At 34.1% G+C, this 20,375-nt stretch overlaps 1 protein-coding gene across 1 annotated transcript in view; it reads left to right on the forward strand.

Annotated features, from left to right (window-relative positions):
* Window positions 1-20,375, forward strand: part of PACRG (parkin coregulated) — a 261,585-nt gene that overhangs the window by 222,440 nt on the left and 18,770 nt on the right. The gene's annotated exons all lie outside the window — the stretch shown is intronic.

Genomic DNA, 20,375 nt, shown 5'->3' on the forward strand with positions numbered 1-20,375 from the left:
GTGTTTACACATTTTTTATGTTAGATTCTGATAAAATTTCTTTGTTGATTGATGGTATAAAAATAATTTCTGTTAACATTTCATAAACTGGTAGCAGGGGTTTGTTTTTTTACTACCAAGGAATTTATTTGAATTTCATGCAGCTTACAACAAAACCACAATTTTCATTTTGATCTTCTTCAGAGAAGTTAGCTCTGTAATTACTAGAGACTGTCATTGCTGTAACATTTGAGACTGCAGAGGTTTGCAAAGGTTTCCTCCTCCCACAGGCTTTGTTTATATTTGTCAACCCAATAAAGACTGTAGGGTGAAACCTGAGGAGTGCTGATCCCATGTATCTCCTGCTGACATCAGTAGGAGCTTAGCACCTATCAGCATCAAAGAGTTTTATTACTGCAGCTGACTCTCAATAATGCAAAACAATTAAAAATAATAGCAAATGTAACAAAACCCAAATGATCCAATAGATACTGGGAAAGGTTTTGAGGATACTCTAAAAATTTAGAATCATCTTAATTTTACAATTCAGCGTTTCAGTTGTGACCAGACTGCATCAGCAAAACATGATACAGAATGAAATTCAGATCCAAAGCTGAAGTAAATTTTATAATGATGGGAGTTCGATAAGATTGGCTGTGATCTATATAAAAATTAATACAAAGTCAACTTGAAATAACACTGTGATAGGAATCAGCATTGTCTCTGCTGTCAGAAGTTGTTTTCATATTTAAATGACATGTGCATCCATGGTGAACATTTAGCCTTTTACTTTCTGTCCACCACCCTATCTGTTTTGCTCTTTGACACAGGGATGTTTTTTTCACCTGTGTCTGTAGCACTTTACACAATGGAGATTCTGAACCACAACTGAAGCTCCAGTAAAACACATAAAGAATAATAAGAAATAGCATTGCTTACACTATTGAGACTTTAGTCCCCACATATGCTTTTCCAAAGATTCTAGTCTTCAGTGTAAATTTGTCAAATCTTAGTTCTTTCTGCCACACTACTTCTCATAGTTCATTACTGTGGTCTGGTGTTTATTATCTTTATCTGAGTGGTCTGGATTTACTTGGGATGAAGCTGATTGAATGTCACCCGCCTTTTTTAAAGTTGGCAGCAAGGCTTGGCGTATTTGCACTTGCTTGTGCCTGGAGTCAGTGTAGCTAGGACTTTGTTCTAGTCCTATACTATGCTTTGATATCTATTCAGCTGGACCTAAAATTTATTTGTCCTCTCAGAAGAGTAAAGTGTTCAGAAGCCCTGCAGATAAGAAATCATAACAGAGACATTTTCTAGTCATGATAAAGGCATAGCTAAGCCTGATTATAACTGGAATTGCAGTTGCAATACCACATTAAAACCAAAGTATGAAAATGAATCATAGGAAGTCCAAGAACAGGGATCAGACCTCTAACCTATGAAGGAATAAATAGGATTTTGCCACAGGGCATAAGCATCAACCTGCACTTTCCTTTGAAAGCTACTGCAGACACTAAAAAAAGCACAGACTCCAGGACTAACAATAACTCAGTAGTTGAAAAGGCTTTTCCAACGTACAGTATTCAATGTATAAAATCAGCCAAGTTCTCTCTGAAGTGGACTGTATCTCATCTTTACTGCCAGCTAGCCTTTCAGCCTTTAAAATGTTCAGAATGCATTGGTATGGAGAAAATCACCAAAGCACGAGCTGGCATATGAGCTTTTAAAGTGCTGTTCATTATTTCCCAGTCCTGGGCACTGTTTTTCCTTTTCAGAAAGTCAACCTATCTTCTCTATCGCTATTTTGTAGTAGTCAGCCTTCCATGCCCTTTTCCTCCTTATTTTCCTCTTTCCTCCCACTTTCTTTTCTGCTAAGACATCTTCAAACACAATACTACGTGTTCAAATAACAACTGTGCCAAAAGTTGCAGAGAAGTACACTGGCTTGCAGACATGCAACTTCATAGTGAAATATCAAGTGTTACTGCAACGTCCACCTAACTGGACATTCATAATTGCCAACTTTGTAGCATATACTACAGTTTTGTTCATGTACCTTGCAAACATAAAAAGTTGAATTGAGAGATAATTAATTGCATTTTTTGAATTCTAATCATATTGTGGAATTGCAATGACACCCAGCTAATTTTCATAATGTTTCCATCATACACTGCACAATCCCTCCCAGAGGGACCAGTCATACAAAAGAACATGAGCTATATCCCAATTTATAGTGAACATATAGTTCTGAGAAAATTCTCCTATACCTGCAAGGAATTACTCATCGTGAGTTAAAATGCACTGTTCATTTGCATGCAGCTACTACGTACCATCAACTGTCTAGCGCTACATGGCTGAGTAAAGCCTACCCATGTAGATAAGTCATTGGTGGCATCACGTTCCTGGGAAGAGTCATGCTTGTTCGTGTAGGTATCTGCGATATTGGTCTATGTAAAAAATATTCCTTTTTATATCATTATGTCAGGCCAAGAATTCAGGTAATTGGAATTATTATTTTTTTAGGTCTTGCTATTTTTTAGTGTATAAGCCATTTCTTCATAGTTTCAGAGTATTGGTGGAATACTCTAAAACTGTGTTATCATGCCACCTCGGTCTGTTTTCATGTCTGTAGCCAAGAGATATACCAAAGATGTATGGCTCCTTACAGTATATATCAGTGCAAGCATAGATTTAGCTCTGAATTCCCAAGAAGAACCAATCATTAATTTTCTGGTCCATTAATCAAATACATTTGCTTTGTTGAAAGCCTCTTCCCACAATCATTACCTGTTTTAATAAGATATATAGTGACAATCCTGAAATTTCCCCACTCTAAAAGAACCTTACAGAGTTTAGGAAAACTTTTCAGGTTAGAGAGATTCCAACAAGACTCAGAATCTTTCCATGAGGAAAAGTAGAATTCACCCTAAAATAATTCTGGTGAAAATATTTTAAAGTGTCTGTGATACCCTCACTTTTGAGATGGGCAGTGAGATTATTTGCTAAAGGAGTTAACCACCAAATCTGGAGGGTGGAGAGGTGATTTGAAATTAATGTATGCAGTATACAGTGCTATATAGAGCACTATTTGTTGCACTGTTTGTGAAAAAACATTTTTCAGCATGTTTTCAAATCAGAGGAAAGTCTTTACATCCCTTCTAAATTTCATTACCTGAGAGATGGGTACATAATAAAGGATGATGTTGAACCAAAAGGAATGATATCAGTTAAATTTATGACTTATCAGAGAAAAATAAACTGGATTGTGTAGATGCATTGTATTGTTCTAATGGCAATTTTTGTCAGCTCTGAATCTGGCCAAAACTTGAAGGCATCCTGAAGGAATGCAGTTCAGTTAGTTATATCAGAAAGATCTTAAATACGTGTTAATTTAAACTGGCTCTGATGGTATTTAGCATCGTTTCACAGCAGTTGTACAGGTAAGACCTAGATAATTTTTGAATTTTTAGTTCACAAAAATAAAGCAATTTCAAACCTGTACCAAAATTTGTGAGATCATTGTTCATATAAAGTAGCTGGACATAAACAAGAGAATTTAGTATTCCAGGCTGTTCCATCCTACAGATGACACAAGCCAAGGTCTCCTTTTCCTGTTCTTGATGGGCTGCTCAGGTAAATGATAAAGATCTAATGAATTAGAGTAAAGACTAATAGCTAACAGATGTACAGATGCTATCCACTCTATTAATTAATGCTGCTGTACATTATGTGGAACTAATGCAAATTACTGTATGAGGAATGTTTACAGATTGGAATTGTGCTTAGCAACTCAGTGAGCACCTCAGTGGAAGTACTTCCAATATATTAGGAAAAGTGCTGTGAAGGAACTAGTAGGGTACAATCACCCGGCATCACCTGACCTTCAGGTTCTAATTAGCTCTCCTTGCTTATGAAATTTTTGTTCAGTTTGAGTCAGTTAAGGCTGCATTTTATCATTACTTTTAAAAAGGTAAGATAATATTGAATTTTCCTACATTTAAAAAATGATAAACACAGAAAATTAGTATTGCTGATGAAATGGTCTTCTGCCTCAAAAGACTTATTTAATTAAGTATATCTAAAAAGACATATAAACTGTGGCACTTTTAAATCTCATACTGTGGTGCCAACCTGTCGTTCATTATATGTCACATTTTTCAGGCTCCTAAAAATTATTTTTTTATTCACTCTTCAAAAAGGATGATTTGTCCAAATATTGCAGGGAATTGTTTCTTTTCATATTCAAATGAGTTCAGACCCAAACTAACATTTAAAGGGAACTCAGTGATGAATTGCAAATTACAACTGACATGAGTCTTGTATGGTTGATAATTTAGTCAACAATCAGTTGTCTCTTTCACATAAATACTATGCATACTGGAGTAGAAATCTTCTCAATTTTATTTCATGATATAAAAACATGTTTGAACAAATTAATTGTTGAGTTTGGCCAGTGTTTAACAATTGCCTGTATCCAGCTCAAACACTTGAGCTGATTCTTAAGATGAGAAAAGAGAAATATTAGTAGTTAAAAGAGGAACAGTGAGCAAAACAAGCGCATTTCACCTGAAGCACAGAAGTTAGGTATGATATGTACAAGACAGTGAGAAGTGATAGAATCAATAGCAGAAATCAATACAAATTTGGTGCAAACTTGTGTTTATACCACACACATGGTATCACTAGAACAGGTGTCATGATATTTAGACACTGTGTGTAAGCAGTGCCATTTTATAAATATGCATTTGGTAAAAAAGATTTTCACATCTAATAACTAAAGCCAGCAAGCTAAGCGGGGTTATTATTTTTTTCCTGATTAAAAATATATACCTATTGAAAGACTCTTTGGTTACCTGTTATTTAAGGGAGTTAAAGTCTGTTTTTATATGCTTTTAAGTGTGAAATTAATTTACTTTATTATCAGCACAAACAGAGATATATCTGCCCAGTAGTATCCATGAGCAACTTGTAAGCAGTAAAAAAAATGCTTTCTTATTTTGCAATAAGGTCTTTATTCCATTTTGTATATCAGTTATGGAATTAAGTTTGATCATTAAAACTACCACCCAGTCATTTGTATTAAATACAGTATTTTAATAATGATTTTTTTTGGTCTTGAAAAAGCTAGTTTATTGGAGACTTCCAGACTGAATTCAGGGTTTCACAATAATTTTGGGGTATTATGAACTGAAAAAAAAGGCAAACAAAACCTGTAGTAGTAATCTGCTACAATGTCATACCTGCTGCAGTGTTTATGACTCCACCTGATGTCTGGTAAGCTGAGTGTTAAATTTTTATTTAACATAGTCAGGAACTACTGAAGCCTTTGCCAGGACTGTAGAAGGAAACAACCACTTGAGGTTTGGGCTGCCTGCAATCAAGTCATTAGCTTAAGTGAATAGCAAAAGTTCTGGGATGAGATTATTTATGAACCTAATTGACAGCCTGCACTGGTTTACTATAGGAAAGGGAAAGACATAATCTAATGGGAAAAAACTACTCTTAAAATGGAACTATTAGAGCAATGAAATTACTTGGTTTGCATATTTTCAATCTTCTTGAATTTATAGTTGCCTTGCTGGGAGAAATTTAACCACTGTCCACTGAGGAAATGTTATTTTATTTTTAAAATCCTGTTGTGTCAGCATCCAAGATTTCCTTGTAGTACATTGTTTAACATCTCTATGTTCTTTTTATAAACATGATAAAGTGCCTTTCACACCTGACCTAACAAATGCCCTGATGCAAATTCTATTTCCTCCTCAAATGTCTATCAGTATGTTCAGTGTAAGAGATTTCAAAATGTCTGCAATTAGGGTTAGTTCAGGATTCTAAAGGGGTTTTAACTTTGCTCTACCAAAAGCTTCCTGTGCTCTGGTTTATTGTCCATAAAATGAAACTAGTGACACATTTTTTATGGTCAGGGCAGTTCCAAAAATAAGCGAACATATACTGTATGAGTATTCAAAATAAAAAGATTTTTGCTTTAGCTGGGTAAGTCTTCTATTTATCTGTGATATTTATCAGCATTTATAACAACTAACTACTCCTTAAGTGCTTTGAGAGTCTTGGATGAAAACATCGTTATTAATAGGTCTTATCTGCAGTTTTTCTGCTGTTCTTATACAGATATTTTCACCAACTCAGACGTGGTATAAATCCTTGCATACTTAACACTCATTGTCATCTGATTTTCTTGATTGTAAAGGTCATCATCAGCATAAACTAAACCATAAGTACTAAGATTTAAAGCTGAGTAAGTAGAATCAGTTGATAGCTAAAGAGCTTAAAATAGCCTACTGTAGCTTCTGGTAGAGATGTAACTAGCATACACAGAATTTCCTCTGCTTTACTCCTCAGCTGAACCCAAGCTAATCCCTTTTTTGACACAATCATTTGATCAATAAATGAGCAGCTAAAATGAAAGTAATTTTTCAGAAGAGGACATTGTAACTGTGTGAAAAATCAGCGTTTGAGATTTGGTTAACTATTTTAAAATATTTCAGTCAGATTGCTTCTCAATCAGATTCTTCAGTCAGATTGCTAGATTTAACAAACAATAAAACTAACTTTTCCATTTGACATTTCTCTTAGTGTCCATTTACTAAGGAGGTTAATGTTTACCTATAGTACGAAAGAAATGGCTTCCCTATCGGTTCCACATTCCTCTCCATAGTCTTTCCCTTTGCCCCAAAGAAATTGTGGAGCTACAGGGGTTTTTTGATTCAAACCCATTACTTTCACATATTTGAGCAATTGTTTGTGCATTGCAGAACTCTCCCAGAACTTGTATGTAGTTATAGAGCCATTCACACAGCTTTTTGAGCAGTGACTGTACACAGGGAAATAGGAGCATCCTTCTTTTACAGAAAAGTTAGTCTTCAGTTGTCTGTGGATTTGAGGTCTTCCATGCTGCTCCCTACTCAATTTCTCCAGCATTCCTCCAGTCTGTTCATTAATGGCCGTAGGATAGATATGGCTATTGAAGAATATAGATATTGGCAGGACAGAAGGGAACAATATAAATTGCAGCAATTTAATTTCCAGTGATTATAGAACCTTCTGAAGAAACTGGAGATCTCCTTTATGACTGCAGCTGTAGGTTCTCATGAACTCTCCCTCTCCCCGGCTTTAATGGAAGTGAGGGACTGCCTTTCCTGTCTCTCAGATAGATATAAAGAAGGCACCTCTTAGGAGCCTTCTGGCTCATATGAGCAAAACTGGGAGGGGTAAAGATGGATTTGCATGCGATTCTTCCACTAACTCATTCATTTTGAAAAATTTTAGCTGCTGCTCTTTGCTAAAACACCTTACTGCACTGGGATTGAATTAGGTATTTAGTCAAAATTCTTTAGCCAAGATTTTCAGAGTTTTAAGGAGAGCTGACACACATCAGTACTTTCTACAATTAGGTAGCAGTTGCTGTAAGGAAACTGAACAGTCAGAACTGCTACAGGTGTTGATAAGACAATTTTTCCAGCTCATACTACAAAGGATTTTGAGCACTCCTTCTCGGTTTGCTCTTTCTATTAAAGAACTTTGATGGTACGTTCCATTTGATACAAAGCTGGTTGTAAGGAACAATCAATAAAACATGTTCAAGGCTGATAAGGTGAGTAGCATGGAAATTAGAGTAATAGAGTGATAGAGCGGTGAGGGGTGAATGGAAGAGGAGGTGATAGTTATGGAACCAGAACTCTGAGTCTGATACAATGGAAAATGGTAAGCCAGAAAGGTGTCCAAAGAGGGTTTGATCGTTTACATCAGAGCTCCAGGCTAGGAAAGTGATAGCAGCTGTGCTTTGAGTCGGTTGAAGAAGGAACAATTTCTGTCAAGGAGAGTAGAGCTGAATTGATTATTGTCAAGATGGAAGATTATAATGAGGTTGATACATTGTAATTTTGTTAGTCAACCACACCATGTTAATAAGTTTGGGGACAATGGGATTGGTTTTGCTTTCTCCCTTTTAAAATTTTATTTTATATAAGGTATCCACTCTCTTCTTTACTGGCTGTGTATCTTCCACAGGTTTTTCACTCTAATTATTTCCTTTCTTGTAGTTGCTTTTAATATATAGTGGAAGTATTCAGTCACAATATAGTAAATCTATTTTCTTATGTGTTTATAAACAATGCACATTATTTATTTTCCAAACTATATAATAGTTTATGAGAATGAGGAACTACTGTGTGATCGCCGCTTTTCCTGCTCCATTAACCTGCAAAAAGCTCAATTTCTAATCTAAATCCATTCCAAAAGCAATGTAATCTCTAATATTAATTAGTTTTTGTAATGCTTTTAAATAAGATATGATATATGATCTTCCGTTAAGTATATGCGTGATTTCTATGGGAGAAGACTGCAAAATGTTTCTAGGAAATTATTGGGGGGTTGTTTGTGAGTTTTTTTGATTAAGCATCACTAATCAGTTCACTTCATCTTAATCTGTAGGTGAACATGTACTTTCATAAAATAATATGCCTGTTTTATTTTTTACTGTTCAAACCATTTATGTTTTATATCGCTCTACTCTTCTGTCAAATATTGTTTGTTCTTTATTTTGGTTCATCATTCACTCATTTAACTTATGAATGTTATATTTTTATATGAGCTATATTTTTAAAGAAGATTCATTCTCCTCCTGATTGTACTGCAGAAAAATATGAACTCCTAGGCTAATACTAACTTGTAAATAGCTGAAATCACTGTTTATTCAGTGAATATACTGTACAGACTTATTCTTTCAGATATTTTGAGCAAATAGTGGCTCAAACAATTTTCTGTTCTTTCCTGTGTAGAATTCCAATGTGAAGTTCATGAGAGACTGTAGATTTCTTGTGTGGAAATTTCAAAGGAGAACTTTTATGCTAATATTTTTATTATCTTTATTATCTGTGTGAAAATACAACATACACATATTATTAATAACTATCCTTTGTTCTCTTAGAAATATGATATAAGTTTGAGTGGCGTCAGCATCAAAGGTTTTATGTAAAGCTACATATATAAATAAATTCCAAGAGCAGAATTTTATTTGTTACTTTTTTTTTTTTTTTTGGTCAAAGGCAAATTAAAATGGAAAGTGAAGTAATGTTAGAATAACTTCTTTCTGGTCTTATATCCACACTCTCCTTTAAGACAAATTCAATCCCTCTGAATTTACATAAAGGACACAGGATCCAGGCGTCTTCTTCCTGAAATTAATAAGATTCACTTTGGCCAAATCAACACTGATTTTTTTTTTCTTTTTTTCTTTCAAAAGGGAAGTAAAGCCAGTTGGTTAGTATGAGACAAGTTAGACTTACAAATGCCAATCATATGACGCTTTCTTTCCTTCCCCATATGCAATTTCTACCACAGGGAATAAATGACTGACACACCACCCCCCACCATCATAACAATGTGTCACCCAAGACCATTGTTTTGCAAACATTAGTGGCATCCCTCCAACTGGCCATAAAGTTGCAGACACATTTTTTAATCATTACTTTGCCCATTGCAGGAAGCTGAAGTCACACCATTTAATGTGTACTCATGATAAATTTCACCTTCTTGTATAATAAAATGGAAGCTAATGAAGCACAGTTGCGGTGAATTAGACAGCAATAGAACAAGGCAGGAGAATACCCACTTACTGACATTACCAAACATATCTAAATGCATTGACTTCTAAGCCAACACATATTCAATTATTAAAAAGGGGCCAGGGGAGCATACTGTTGGCTTCGTAAGGAACAAGATTATAACAGTTCATTAGTTATTAATTAATTGACAGTCTCATTGCTTAATGTCTTTACATTTAATAAATACTTCTATACCCAGTGACTTACTTCTATCCATTTTATTTTTCATCAACATGTAAAATATGACATTTTATTTCTTCTGTCCACACAGAACCCCCACACACAGAGGGGCATTAAATGGTCGTGTTTTAGCAATTTGTATTAAGATATTTCCAATATCAATTAAGATGTTTACAACATAAATTGTTTTTGGAATTAGTAAATAGTTTTTTTTAAATGCAATTAGACATAAAAGTAAAATACATTTCTGTTTTTTTACTGTAGGTGAAATTTAGGTGTTAATCCTGTCTTAAGCTAACCACAGGTTTCCTGAATAGAAACTTGCGGGAAGGGGAGCGGGGGGACAGACACCACAAGGAAAACAAGAGGCTGTGACGAAAGTGCCCAGAATAGAATGAATTTGATAAGAATGATTAAGAGACAAACCTGTTTATTCTTCCATAAATTATTGCTTTACTGTAATTTTTACTCCCTGCAATTAGAAGTACATATTTTTTGCTGCTCTTGTATACCCCATCCTTCCAATTCACAAGCAACATACTGTTGTTCTTATAGCAGCTTGAAACAAGGAAGGCTGAAAAGCATATATATTCAGGAATGTAATGACTTGCTTACGTGCATTAATTTCATTACCAGAACACCTATTGATTTTTATTAAGGTAGATTTTTGGGGAGGTGAAAGAAAAGACTATAACCACTTCTATACAAGTAACCCAATAAATGTCCTCAGGGCAATGTGACACAGCAGCAACTATGACTGTTGTATCCACACTGCAGATATACTTCTTATTTTCTGTTATTAACAGATTTTTTTGAGATCCACTAATACTATGGACTGCTTTGAACAGAAATAGAATTGTCCTGCATCAGGACCTATATTTGTTAATTCTCATAGGCTGAGGTCAGTCCTGGTGCCGTTATCTAGGTGATTGGGAGGAAGGGAGGGAAGCAACAGCTTCAAGCTAGGACTACCATTGATTCAATACATACTATAAAATAGTATTTTGCTTTAAAAAAAAATCCAAAAAATCATTATGTTGATGACCGTAGGTGCTGTCTCTCACAAAATTTGTGATGTGCTATCTGAATCATTACCACCTTTCAGCACATAACTATAATTTGCCTTAAGTATACAAAAATAAAAATATTTCAGATCAATAGTTTCTCTCAAAAAGTTTTTCCTCATTACATTTTACTCTTGCTTATCTTACCAAACTTGTATACTGGGTGGTCAAAGGAAATGTAGAGAATCTGAGAGGATAGATGGAGCAATAATGAGTCTCCAAGGTTGGTAACTTCAGATGGTAACTTCTTAACCAAAGTCAGGGGGTCTATTCCAGCAGCTGGAATAGATTGTCTGACCATAGTCACAGAGTGACTGCAGTATCTTGACACCACTGAAAAAGGCAGTCACTTTTTCAACTTCCCTCCTGGCCAAGGGGTCCTGCTGCTTCATTCATCCCATTCACCCCTAAGAGAGCTGATTCAATTAAGTATTTTGGCAGAAAATTAATCTAGCAACAAAAAAGAATGGTTGGTATTTCTGCTGGGTTTGTGAGCTGAATAAGCCTACAAACATCTGAGGTGCCTAGAGAAGGTGATAGGAAGAAATGTTTCTGGGACCTGTGGAAGAAAAATAGCACATGTTCAGCCAAATCTAGGGCCCCAAACTATAAAATAATTAAGTACAAGAAAATAATGGATTTTTTAGCATTGTGCATATACAAAAAAATGGAAATCCTGTCTAACATGAAATTAAAATGCACCTAGAATAGGAGATTATTTTAACAGGGAAAGGGGGAGGAAGAAGAATCAGAGAGTGTCAAAAGGTTAGCAGTTAGGCTAAGGAGGGTTATTTCCATAGAATTTCTCTCTGCTCATTTGTGAGAAAAAAGCTTCTCTAGAAGTCAGTTCCAAACAAGAACCTAATTTTAGGTGTTTTGATTCACCTCAAGAGGAAACTAATCTCTTCATGTATTATAAAGGTTGAGGAGACTGAGAGACTAACCTTAGGCTAATGTTAGCCTTTGTGATCACCTTTCAGTGACTTCAACAATGTGCAAATCAAATTCTAATGGGTTAAAATTCTAAGAATGAATCTAATTCGGTCCAAAATTTGCCTTTGGTAGTTTTAAGGAGATTCTAGATTTCAGAAAATGATTCAGAAACCTAAGAATAGTGTAGAAAAATACTTGTATGTGGTAGAAGAAACTTGTACTTTTTGGCATTAATTTCCCTCCCCCCCCAATACACACACATTTCCCTGGAGAACAATTTGGGAATGTTTATAACGAGGCAAAAAGTTATCAGCAACTGGAAGACACAAGGGATAATTTCAGCCAGTAGACACTAAAATGTCTGAAATTACATCTATTTGTTCTAGGGCTGGATTTGACCTAAAATGTCCTAAATTCTAGGAGGACTTTTTTTTTTCATTTTATACTCTAACTTCCTAAAATTTTACTGTTCTTCTCACATGAGGTTATGTGGATCACTAATATAACTCCTCTGTCTCTTTTTACTTTACTGACATTTTGCTTACATTACTATACAACAGTGCTGTGGTACTATGTGGTACTATGTCTCCTGATAATCCATTGATTATGTTTGTATAACAATTCAGCATGATACAGTTTTGTCAAAAATGAAGTAGCATGTGTACAAACTATTACCCTAAATTTCCAAAAAGAAATTCAGAATTAACATACCAGCTCTGTCTGCACATTTTGAAAATGTGAGATTTCATGATAGAATTCAAATCTGGGTGAGTTTTAAACATTCTTCCTCAAAAAATGAGTATGCAGATCTATCTAGCTCAAAATAAATATCATGCTTTATTATCTGTAACCTGTAAACACCTCAGAGTTCCTAGCATCAGTATTGGTTAGATTACTAAGTCTGATTTTAGGGTTTTTTAAATTTAGAAATCTCTACTGTGCAAATGTATTCTTTAACGATGATGGAACAAACAACTTCAACACATGCTTAAAATAAGTAAATTAATACTTAATTCTAAAGCTAGAACTCTAGAATAAAACATTCAAAAATGCATTTTCCACAAAAGTTTCAGGATGAGTTTATAAGCTGGTATATTACAAACAAATCTTTTTTAGGGGAGTTTGGCAGACAGGAGAAGGAAATCCACTACTATTTCTGACAATACAGAGATGAGAATAAGACAAAACAGAAAGCAAAATGTTAAATGTATCTTTGAAGGTAAAGCTAAAGTCTATTTCCTCTTCCATTATGATCTCTAAAGAAATAAAAATGACAGTAATGTGTTCTGCCACAGTTCAGGAGTCTGTGGCTTATACTATGTCAACTCAGATTTAGATTTCCCTATTTTTTTTTTGTAACAGCCTACTCATGAGGAAGAGATAATATCTTTTTCGCTTTCTCAAAAGAAGGAAAACTTTCAGTCAGCTGGGATTTATCTGCTTTACATGCTTTATAGCACATCTACTCTAGTTCATGCCATGCTCTACATTGAAATTTTGATGATTTTTTAATACCTGCATTGCTTTATTATCACTGTATGACCAAATTCTAAAGTAACTCCTTGAGTCTGGAAACACATATACATATATGCATAAGCTTACTCTTGTGAGTAGTTCCCTGCCTCTCGGTTGGATTCATTATGTGAGTAAAGTTTTGTGTATATATACAAATGTTTGCAAATCAGAGCTTAGAAATCCACTCAGCATTAGGCTTGAACAAAAAATGAATTTTTTTGCCTAAAGAGTATCTCCTGAAGAAAGCTATTTTGTAGTCATTAAAACTTTTCTAACTTTTTCTAGTTGGGAAAAAAGTAATCAAGGATTGATTCAGTAACAGAAAATTTTCATGCTTATGTTTACATTAAAAATTGTGATCTGAACAATCAATATTTTTGAAATTTCCATTCAGTTTTTATTTAAAAACTCAAAAAGGGTATAATTTATTTTAAAAATCCATCTGTTTTAACATGAACTCTTTCAGCCATAACTAACATTTCAGTCAAAATATTTTTCATAATGTCTGAATATTTGATTCTTTCTTACCAAGGGCCAAATTTTCTTATGTAAACTGACATTGTTCCATTGATGCTAAATTGACATCATTCTGTATCAGGTAAAGATGCAAAAATGCTATATATTCCTGGCAAAAATGTCATTCTCCATATGGTATGATTTTTTTTAAAAAACTTACTTCAATAGCTTTTTAATTTTTTGGAAGTTTAAGATTTTTAAAGAAGCCATAAAATAGGAAGATAATAGGACAGTAGAGACTTTCTGAACTTTATAGAAAAAGCATCTGCTTGCAATAATTCTTATAGAGGACTTCAAACTGTAATTTTGCAAAGTAGAAAGGAGTTCAAATAAAGCTTCAGCTAGATTAGGAAATTGGGAATGGATAGAAAAGTCAACAGAGGAGTCTTTCTGATCCTGGGCTGATAGTTCTGCACTGACTAAAGTCTATGTAATTCTCTCCATCATTTCTGCATGAAGTGGCAGACAGGAAGACAGCAGGAATGGCAAGATAAACTGCTTGCAAGTGTACCCCACTGGGAAACATGGAATTTATGTTGTCCATGGTAATTAATGGCTTATCTTACCTACCTAGTTCTACATTTCTTCAGCCTTTTTGTGGGAAGAAGGCTCAGGCAGTGAAATTTTTTTCCTAAACTACAAATGGATATGTGCCTTGTACAATTCCTCCTGTGGACAGGATTCATTCTGGAAACTGAGCCAGGGTTGTCAGAAACTAATGCATTTGTAATCTGCAGTATTAGCCATCAAAAAGGTAGTTCCTACCTGCCCACATCCTTAAGTTTATTTGCATAAACCTGGGCTTACCTATTTCCTGCAAGAAAGAAACTGAGAGTGAAGTTAGTAGTGGTGAAATTTAAATCAGTTGTGTTTAAATGAAAGCTGATTTTTTATCCTCTTAAATGTACATAATCTTCAAGCTTCCTGAAAACTTCCAGAAGACCTGTCACACAGCATTTGTTTCCAATCTTCTTTCCACTCTCTCATTTTACTCTTATTCAGGGGGAAGGAGGGACTGTTTATCCTTGTTACTTACATTTCTTGTTTTGTGTGTGATTTCAGTTCTTGGAAAAATAAAACGCTGTTTACCATGGAAAGGAGATAAATGTAGGTATCATGCAGCCTTACCTTTCTACATGGATGTTGTAGCTTTCTCATTTTACACAGCTTCTCGTACAGTTCCAGATTATTTGAATACAGCTGCCAATCACAATTAATCAGAGAAAATTACATGGTGATTTTGTACGGTGAACAAATGGACAAGAATGACACCAGAAAACACATTTCATTTATACTTTGACTTTGACTTCCAACTCTCATCTGTTGGGGTGAAAAGCCAGTTAGTGTGTCCACTCACCATGCTACCTATATTTTTTCTCTCATCTTTGTCTTTGTACCAATTTAAGTCTAAAAGTTATGTGATAATATTGTTGAAACATGCTCTCCCTTTATCCAGAAGCTGATTTAACTTTTTGTACAGGCCACTGATTTCATCATGTGGGTGACTGTGATTGCAGAATAAGCTTAGATGATCTTTATCTTACGTCTTTTGGAAAACTTCAGGGTTAGTTGAGCAATCTTGCTACTGACTCAATTTTATATGTTTTATTAACCTCCAGAGCTTGCGTGGAAAGAGAAAAATACTTAGAGATTATTTTTTTCTTGGGCTGACTGATTTTAGAGAAAATCCTGTGCCTTATTTGGCTTCTTGTTTGAAGGGTTTTTTCTGCACCTTGTTTATTTTTATGCTATTGCCAACAATCCTAGAAGCATTATATGTAGGTAAAAGCCTGATAATAATATCACTAAGGTCTGTAAAAGTTAATACGTGTATCAAGATCTATAGCCCAACTGATCAGCTTCTAAATAGTAAAGCCAAAAAAATTTCTAAATGACTGACACCATGTACTGTAGCCATGCCCACTTTTCTTATATGTTAATTTGTTTGTCATTTGAAAACGTATTTCAAATTGTATTTCCAAGGTAGTGTAGCTCACTGAAAAACTTATGTACATGTTAGTTGAGAAATAAATGGGAACTTGCTACCATAGCTGGCAAGCCATAAAGTAAATAATCACTAACAAAAATATCAAATTATACTAACTATACATCTGAAAGAGAGGAGAAAAGAAAGATTATTATGGGGTCCTATTTATAAGTGATGCACTTGAATATTAGTCAGTGTATTTATCAGAAAGAGTCCCAGATGGATTCAGGGTTTTACTGGAGGCCATTTTAGTAGTGAGGTAGGCAGCCAATGTTCACTGATGCTCAGGATCTTTTATACCTGGGTTTATGTTTTGGTTTTCATCTTTTCTATGTTTGTATTTGGTCAGTTGCTTGGGGCCAACAAAAGATGTATATTTTATTTGTTCAAATCCATATTCTAATCAATCATGGGGCTCAGAATATGGAAGTTATGAAAGAATATGTTAAAAAGATAGCATTCATTGGAAAAACATTTTCAAAATGTTGGAGGATATGCTATAATGATGAAATCAGAAGTAGAAGAAGTTATTGAGATGTAATGGTACAAAATCCAAACATTGTGTGGCACTTAAGCTCTACTTAATGTAACCTATGATCTACAAATTTAGAAAAAGAAATGATATTTCATTTCTAGCATACATGTTAAATTCAATTACATCTAACAAACATGCTGGCAGTGTACTTTTCATTTCCTCATTCACAGAGAGACAATGTATTTAACCATTTTAATTGTTCAACATGAAGCAATGATGGGTACCAAAATAAAAAAACTCCAACCACCCAATTCTTCAGGAACACTTAGAATACACGCTGCACGTGATAACGTTTTGTGTACAGTAGAATAATTTTGAATGCTTTTTTCTTGTTTGTTACTTGTAAGAAAATATTTCTCTGAAAAATATGACAAAGATTATTGATGTATTCTAATAAATAATATATAACTAACAAATGCTGTTAAAATTATCCAAAAGGATGATGACAACGTACAGCTGGAGTACAAATGGTGATTTTACATTCAAATAGCTACATTTTTTATTTATATCCAAATTTGTAAACTCCACCAAGGTCAATTTACTAGGTATTTAGCATTACATACATTATACTAATGTTATTGTTGTTTAAAATGGTAGATGACTTATCTTAGATTCTGTTTGTAGACCTATTTGCACCTCCATTAATTACAATAGAGGACATGCATATATTCATGAGCGAACTTGACCTTAGATAGCAGGACTAGGAAACATCTCTTCCTTAGTCATTTACTTCATCTTCCTGAACAAAAGTGGATTCATCTTTTTATTATTTATAGACATCCCTAAAGACTGTGGTCTTGCCATTTCCTTGTTCACGTGGGTTGTGGTGAATCAGGTCTAATGGCAATATTACAAATGAAACAGCTCCAGGGAACGATCTCTTATGAAAGTTCATAATATCAAGTGGTGGGCTCCATCCCACACTACTCATTGAGGTAATGATCTAGAGGTCTAAAAAGTTCATTTTTTCCCTCACTCTATTACTCCTATTCTTCTTTCTGAAACCAATATGAATTCTATGTGCTAGCAATTTTAATTCAAATAACACTTCTTTCCTGCTAGGTCAATAACCTTGAGTGAATATTGGACTTCTAATGCCACTTTATAAAATATTCTTTAGGGTCTATATTATAATTCCAAACATTCCAAGTATTTTTTGCTAATCGTAACAGGATTTTGTTTTTGTTGTTTCAGAAAATAATAAATTAATTGGGAAAAACTTTTGTAATTAAATAGAATTGACCAAATCTTCAGCTCATATAAATGCTTTTCACTCCAAAGAAGATATCTCATGCTAGTTGTAGTTTAACTTTATGAAAAGTAATCTAAAAGTTTGTCCTAATATTTTCAAAGTGTCCTGGTTTCGGCTGGGATATATTCTGTTTGGTTCAAAACATGGAAACAAAATGTGCATTGCTCAATATAACAGCTCTGAGGGACAGATAAGCATGTCGATTACAGACTCTGCTCTTCAACTTACAGTTCTACACCCTTGATGATACAGTTCAAGAGTGATCTGTTGATTTGCCAACAGAAGTGCACTAAAATGTAACAGTTCAATACACAGCCATCTTTACTTAATTTCAAGCTTTTTAATTGAATGTCAGTCAATTACAGTTATAATCCATATCTTATTACAAATACAAAGTACTACAGACATGCATTTTAAATAGCACATTTTCTTAACTTAAACCATTTTCCTTTTTAAAAACCATTGCAACTAAGCAATCAATTGTGATTATGGTAACAGCCACAAAACGTTTATTACTTAATGTGATTATTTAATTGTAAATTTAAAAAAACCCCTCCTATCTTATTTTCTATTAAGCCAACATTTCCCAACATTAAATACTTTTCCAGAGTAAAGTATTTCTCACCTTCTCATGTAAATAAGACTTTTTAATGTTACCTCATAGGATTTAAGTATTTTCCAAAAACTAATTAGACTCACAATAGCTCAGCAATCTCATTTACTCTTAACCTCACCTTTTCCACCTTGATCCATGTCCTATTTTCTTCTTCTTAGCTGCTTTGTATAGTGACTATGAGGATACTAATTTGAAGTGAGTTTTCAGCTTTGTTCTGAAAGCTGAGAGAATTGTGGTCAATCTAATATCCTGTGACAAGGAATCTGAAATCTTTTGTTCGGTTTATTGAATTAGCCTATATTCTGCTCTCATGAGCTTTGTTTTTCAGATTGATAGATTCATGATTAATACAAAAGAAAGCAACTGAGGATGACAGTCTCCTCACAGAGAAATATACTCTGCAGTATGTGGGAAAAACATTTCTTACAGGACTTTCATATTTAAGATAGAGACCACATCTTTGGCCTGGCAGTTTTAAAGCATACCAATAATCAGAGTTTGTTGTACTTATATTGAAACAATATAAATTTCAGTAATTCATTCAGGCAGTTTTCAATGAAAAAGCTGGGGCCTAATCATAATACAGCAGGCTAGGGTACAGCTTTATACTCAGTCTCAGGTGGAAAAAGGCCTTTTTCAAAATTTTGAACCATTCAGTCATAGAATCATAGAATTACTGAATAGCTCAAAATTTTGAAAAAGGCCTTTCATTCTATGGCTGAATGCCAAGTGATTCAAATAGACTGTTTTGATGGTCTAGTTAGCTTGAGAATCCCTCAGTATAAAGTGATAGGTTGGAAGATGATAGCTTTAGCAAAGTTTAACAGAATATTGTTTTCGTCTCACGTCATTTTCTGTCTTGATAAAATCTGAATTTGTACAACTGCTCTATCCTAAGAGCTGATTCCTGTGAGACACTGGGAAAGGTGAAAGCTGAGAACGTTACACGGATTAGAGATAAATAAACAGCATGATGAAACTATTGACATCAGAGTTTATGAACTCTCACAGTTATTCCCCAATGAAAATATTCCTGCCAATACAGGTGTTTATATTAAGGATGTTTAACAAAAGAATCTTTGAGAAAGTCCTCAGAACAACAGAATTAAAAGGAAAAAAATATTATATAGACGTTATATGCATTCCTTAGATTTTGCTTGTATTCATGGACTAATAAGAAAGGGGGGGATTATGGTTCCTTTAGAAAATAAACCACAAAATTCTATTGATGTCTTTTACTATTGAATAGGCACTATGAAGTATTAAGGAATTTATGTCCCTATTACATTTTTAATCTGCTTTATGGAATATTTGAGATGTGCGTACAACATCCCACTATTTGTTTATAGTAGTCAATTTAAACTATTTTAGGGAATATATGCATTATATATGAAATACTTAAAGTTCCAGCTGAATAAACACTCAAGTTTCCCATCAGCTTCAAGGGTCTACAAATAAACTTTGTGCACAATTTAAAGTGAAAAATGTGTATTACATGCATCTGACCTTTTTCATTTAAAATGTCATTCTGCCTTATCTAAATTATATATGCTTTGGATCTTTCTGTATTAAATAATTGTACGTGGAAGGATGAAGAGCTTCATACATGATATTTCTCCACAATATATATTAATGGGCACTCAGGCAGTTTTTATTATCAACACTTATTGTACCAAGCGTGAGTTCATGTGTCATGAACTCAGAAGTGTTTCAGAATACATGGCTAGTAAAGCTGTTGTGAATGCCCATTAATACTTTTGGAGGAGGGGTGAAATATTATGATACCTAGATGTTCTAGGGGAGAAATACAGAGTTTAATATCAGGGTATGCATTATGGGTTTTTTTAGATAAAATCCAATTATATTCTTAAAGCATTATTTTTTAATGATCATGTTCTTATCAACTATAGCTAAAATGTGGCCTTAAGTTGTTAAATGAAAAACTTAAGCTGCTAAATGAAAGCACATTCACTTGCTGCAAGTACTCATTTAGAAACAAATCAGCATGAATTAAAACCATGTAAGTAAGAAATGGTTGTCTGACATAGGAAACTGTTAAAGTGAAGTTCTGGTGGATATTGCTGATGATGCTGAAGTCAAAAGAATTGATTTTTTTCTTTGTTAAAGGAATGTGATTTCCTTCAAAATAAACTGCATGAGCTAATCCTTCTG

The sequence above is a fragment of the Calonectris borealis genome, chromosome 3 (genome assembly GCF_964195595.1).
Source record: "Calonectris borealis chromosome 3, bCalBor7.hap1.2, whole genome shotgun sequence".
Classification (NCBI taxonomy): domain Eukaryota; kingdom Metazoa; phylum Chordata; class Aves; order Procellariiformes; family Procellariidae; genus Calonectris; species Calonectris borealis.